Source organism: Thamnophis elegans, chromosome 2 (assembly GCF_009769535.1).
Source record: "Thamnophis elegans isolate rThaEle1 chromosome 2, rThaEle1.pri, whole genome shotgun sequence".
NCBI lineage: Eukaryota > Metazoa > Chordata > Lepidosauria > Squamata > Colubridae > Thamnophis > Thamnophis elegans.
In genome coordinates, this window is record NC_045542.1 from 24,951,668 (window position 1) to 24,957,667 (window position 6,000).

A 6,000-nucleotide genomic window follows, 5' to 3' on the forward strand; every position below is an offset into this window, starting at 1 on the left:
ACAAGAGTTGTGAAATGAATCTAACTTCCCTATTGACTTGCAAAAGGTGATCACATGATCCCGGGACACTGCAACCATCATAAATATGAGTCAGCTCCAAGCATCTTTTTGATCACGTGACCATGGGGATTCTGCAATGGTTGTAAGTGTGAAAAACGGCCCTAAGTCACTTTTTTCAATGCCGTTATAACTTTGATCAGTCACTAAATATTGTTGTAAGTTGAGGACTACCTGTGTCAGGCAGCTGGGAGGTAACAGATTACTCTTTCTTTCCTGTTAGTTTTGATCACAATCCCTTCACATCCCACCAACTTTCCTCTTTGGTTCTCTCCAGCAGTTTCCTCACACACCCTCATCCAGGAATGTTCCAGTTGCGCGCCTATGGTGTTGTTGCCAGGTTCTTCCCAAGGGATTCTGTAGGCCTCATCTATGGAACAGATATAGTGTTATGATTGTCACTAAAATGATCAGTGAGCCTGCTAGGTGGCAGCACTTAGCTGACAACATCCAATTTTGGAAAATTAAGCAGCAAGATCGGGCCAGTGCTTGGAGGGGAGACCATCAGGAAATCAGAGAATTTTATAAATAGAAAACAAAAATTCAGGTTAGCCACTTCAAACCACCTCAGTATTTATGCTCCCAAATTAACAAGGATGTCTTAATGTAGTCCTTGGAAGTCAAACTCAAAGTATAAGGAATTCAATTAACATTAATATCACTGTCAAGAAAGATCTTGGAATATTGTTTTTGTTTGTTTTGTTTTGCCTTTATTTGTATGCCGCCCTTTTCCCTGGGGGGACTCAGGGCGGCTCACAATGCAAAAGGGGGGAAAGACAAACAGTAGACATACAATACAGCATGTTAAAAAGAAAACACAACAGACGCACAATTCGAGTGGGGCTACAATCTTAACCCAGGCCAGCCGGGACAGCCAGATCTTTAAAGCGGTGCGGAAGGACTGGAGGGTGGTGAGGGGTCCGAATCTCACGGGGAGTTCGTTCCAAGGGTCGGAGCAGCCACCGAGAAGGCTCTCATCCCGGGTAGTGCCATGTCTGCACTGGCTAGAAGATGGAATTCAGAGGAGGCCTAATCGATGCGATCGTATCGGTCTAATGGAGGTAATTGGCAGTAGGCTGTCCTCTCACGTACCCAGGGCCCACTACCATGTAAGGGCTTTATAGGTGAATAAGTAGCACCTTGAAGCGCACACCGGAGATCAACAGGTAGCCAGTGCAGCTCGCGCGAGGATAGGTGTTACGTGGGTGAAACGAGGTGCACCCACCAATCGCTCGCCATGGCAGCGTTCTGGACTAGCTGGAGTCGCCGAATGCTCTTCAAGGGCAGCCCCATGTAGAGCACATTGCAGAATTCCAGCCTGGAGGTCACAAGGGCACGGTGACTGTTGTGAGGGCCTCCCGGTTCAGGTAGGGACACAACTGGTGTACCAGGCGAACCTGGGCAAATGCCCCCCCTGGTCACAGCTGACAAATGGTGTTCGAAGGTCAGCTGTGGGTCCATGGAGGACTCCCAATGTTGCGAACCCTGTCTGAGGGGCGTATAATTTGACCCCCCAGCCTGAGAGATGGTGTACTTGGCCAATTCGTGGAGGGAAACACAGCAGCAGCAGCTCGGTCTTTTCTGGATTGAGCACAAGCTTGTTGACCCCCATCCAGTCTTTAACAGCATCCAGCCCCTGGCTCATCACATCACATCGCTTCGTTGAGTTGGCACGGGGCGGACAGATACAACTGAGTATCGTCCGCATATTGATGGTACTTTATTCCCGTGCCGTCGAATGATCTCACCCAGCGGTTTCATGTAGATGTTGAAAAAGAATGGGGGACAGGACCGAACCCCTGCGGCACCCCACACGTTAGGGGCCTAGGGGTCGATCTCTGCTCCCCAACTAACACCGACTGCGACCTGTCCGAGAGGTAAGAGGAGAAACCACTGTAAACAGCGCCTCCCCCCCCACCTCCCGCAGTCGTCGCAGAAGGATACCATGGTCGATGGGTAGCGAAAGCCGCCGAGAGGTCAAGGAGCACCAGGATGGAGGCGTGGCCTCCATCCCTGGCTCTCCAGAGATCATCGATCACGCAACCAAAGCGGTTTCTGTGCTGCAGCCAGGTCTGAAGCCCAGACTGGAAAGGATCGAGATAACTGGCTTCCTCCAAGGACCCGCTGGAGCTGAAAGGCCAACACTTCAATATGCATGAAGTCATTGGTTCAATTTTGTCTAATTAAAGTAGAAAGTTCCAAATCAAATTGTTTGTATGTTCAAAATCAATTTACACAAATGTAAGTTTGGAAACTACTGGCAGTGAGAAGTTATCTACACTCAAGCAAAATCTGTGCCTGTTTAAAAGATATTCATAAATGCTTTTCAACATGTAAAAAATATACAGGTAGTCCTCAACTTACAACAGTTCGTTTAGTGACCAAAGTTATAATGGCACTGAAAAAAGTAACTTATACCATTTTTTTACACGTATGACCATTGCAGCACCCCTGTAGTCATGGATCAAAATTCAGACACCTGGCAACTGACTTATATTTATGACCATTGCAGTATCCCAGGGTCATGTGATCACCTTTTGCCACCTTCTCCCAAGCAAAGTTCAATGGAGATTCACCTAACAACTGCATTGATTCACAACCAGGGCAAGAATAATTGTAAAATGGAACAAAATTCAGTTAACAAATGTCTCACTTAGCAACAGAAATTTTGGGTTCAAATATGGTCATAAGTTGAGGACTACCTATACAAGTATTTGCATGTGTGTTTGTATGTTAGATCGCACAGATTAGGCCTCCTCCGAGTTCCATCTGCCAGTCAGTGCCGACTGGCAACTACGCGGAGGAGAGCCTTTTCAGTAGTAGCTCCGACCCTTTGGAACGACCTCCCCGTGGAGATTCGTACCCTCACCACCGTTCCAGACCTTCCGCACAGCCCTCAAGGACCTGGCTATCCCATCAGGCCTGGGGTTTAAAGACTGCAATCCGCCCCCGCCCGAATGATGAATGTTGTGTTCTATTTTTAATTATGTAGTGTTTTATGTCTCGCTGTCTGGTATTCCCCTCCCTATGAACTGTAAGCCGCCCTGAGGTCCCCTCAGGGAAAAGGGCGGCCTATAAATAATAAACCTATAACTTATAACCTATGTATTTGAAAAAAATTACATGAAAATAACATGAAAAATGTATAGTAGAAATTTAAGAAAAAGATTAACAAAAAGTATGAAAAAGGTACTGGAAAAAAAGCTTCTGATCTTCATAGCAGTTACAAACAAGCTTATTTCCTCCCACCCCCCTTTAAAATTTTGTACATATTTCCCCACTCCTCACATTTAACCATTTTAATGAATAAAAACAAAAATCACCCATTACCCACACCACGTCATTTTTAGCCATTTTCAGCAAAAAACTCCAACTGCAAATATTTCGGTCAGTAGTCACTGGCTTTATAATATTCTTCCCACATTCTTCAAACATCCTTTGTATCATCCCTGGTGTAATGTTTTTTTCCTGGTGGTTGAGGTGTTAGTGGTCCTCTTCTCTCTTCTTTCATTGCTTTCATGATAATGGCCATCTTTCTTTCTTTTTTAAATTTGTCTAACAAGGAAAAGCAACCAAAATGGAGCCCTTCTTCTTTCCCCTTTTTTCTCTATGGTCTTAACTCATAGTACCATTCAACATGTTCTATAGGCATTTGGAAGGTCTGCATTTTTTTTAAAATTTGAAAATACTTTACAATAAGTTAGGTATTTGACTTCATCCAAATCCTTTATCCATTTCTAATTTCCATAGACAAAACTCTTAGAAAACATTTTTCTGTAGATTATTTTTAAATCCTTGTAGTTAAATTCCACCCCCCACTTTCCCTTATTCATGCCCAGGGTCATAGGAGCATTCAACAGGTCTCATTTTGCTGCTGCTTCAAGGATATCTGTAACCTTTAAATAATGCAGATCTATTTTGGAAAGTGAAGTCAGACCCAATGTCCATTACAGGCTCCACTGAGGCTGCAAACACCTATTTCTTCCTTGGCCTCTGGTGCTTACTCCCAAGATGCCTGCAGGGTCTTTGGAGACTTCCCAATGAAGAACTATGTTCCGAAATACAAGATTAATCTCTTCAGCTTCTCCTTATCGAGAGAATTGTACCAGTCTGGGATCACTATTGTCACAATTCTCCACTTCAGAATCATTCCTGCTCTTCAAAGATGCATCAGTTTCCACTTGGAAGTTGAAAAACCCATATTTCATTTGATGAAATAGGAATGAAGGTAAAGGTAAAGGTTCCCCTGCACAGGTGCTAGTCATTCCCAATTCTATGGGGCAGTGCTCATCTCCATTTAAAAGCCAAAGAGCCAGAATTGTCCAAAGACATCTCTGTGGTCATGTGGCTGGCAGGACTAAACATTGAAGGTGCACGGAACGCAGTTACCTTCCCACCAAAGTGGTCCCTATTTTTCTACTTGCATTTTTACCTGCTTTCGAACTGCTAGGTTGGCAGAAGCTGGGACAAGTCATGAGAGCTCACTGAGTTAGCGGAGCTAGGGATTTGAACCACCGAACTGATGACTTTTCTGATCAACAAGCTCAGCATCTTAGCCACTCAGCCACCACGTGCCTCCTATGTTATATAATATGCACATTTAAAATGCATTTTTATATAGTATGCACATTTAAATGCATAAGGACAGGTTATCTGAGCACATTTGAATCAAGTTCAATCACTCATCATTTTAGCAGGGATGGATTTAGTTATTTATGGCCAGAATGATGTACGTACGTACATACGTACATACGCGCGCAGCACACACACACACGCACACACAGACACACACACAGACACAGACACAGACACAGACACACACATATATATATATATATATATATATCAGTGACGTGCAGTGAGGTTTATGGCTGGTGAGGCAGCAATTTTTTTAGACTTGTGGACTTCAATTCCCAGAATTCCACAGCCAGGCATGCTTAGTTCTGATTTAAAGTGACAGCATTTGTTTTTCTCCTTTGCTAAATAAGTTTCCTTCATTCTTTTTCTTCTCCCTTCCCCTCCTTCCTCCCTCTCTCCTCCCTCTCAAACACACACACACACAAAAGTTGGATTGGACTATCTCTCCTACCCCCTTCCCTCTCTCATTCAAACAAACTCTCTCTCAAACAAGCACACACACACACACACACATGCACAAAGTTGGATTGGAGGGAGTCAGGGAGACCACAGGAGGAGGCAGGAAGCCAGTCAAAGAGCCATACTGGAGCGCGCACACACTTTCCCCCAGCCCCAGAAGGATCCAGCCCAGCTTCACTGATTACAGGTTTCAGAGAGGATTTCAACTCTGCTCTTGCCTGCCATCATGAAAAGAAAAAAAAATGTAAAAGGAAAAAGGCAAGAACTGAGGTCAGGCTGAGCTAGCTGCTGCCAGAGTCAACGTGGATTGACTCTGCTTAGTGCTTAACTGTTTAAAAAGCCTCTAAAAAGTGCCCTCTACAGGAGGAGGCAGGAGAACGACGTGCCTCTTCTATGTCAGGAATTTTTCGGTTTTTAACCCTTGCTTAACTCTGCTTGAGTGATCATGAAACACCAGACTAGATGAGGCACGTCATTCTCCCGCCTCCTCCTGTAGAGGGCACTTTTTAGAGGCTTTTTTAAACAGTTAAGCACTAAGCAGAGTCATCCACGTTGACTCTGGCAGCAACTAGCTCAGCCTGACCTCAGTTCTTGCCTTTTCCTTTTACATTTTTTTTTCTTTTCATGATGACAGTGGTGAGGCTCTGCCTCCCCTGCCTCCACGTCCCTGATATATATATATATATATATATATATATATATATATATATATGTATGTATGTATGTATGTATGTATGTATGTATGTATGTATGTATGTATATGTATATGTATATGTATGTATGTATGTATGATGTATGTATGTGTGTGTATGTATGTATATGTATATGTATATGCATATGTATTGA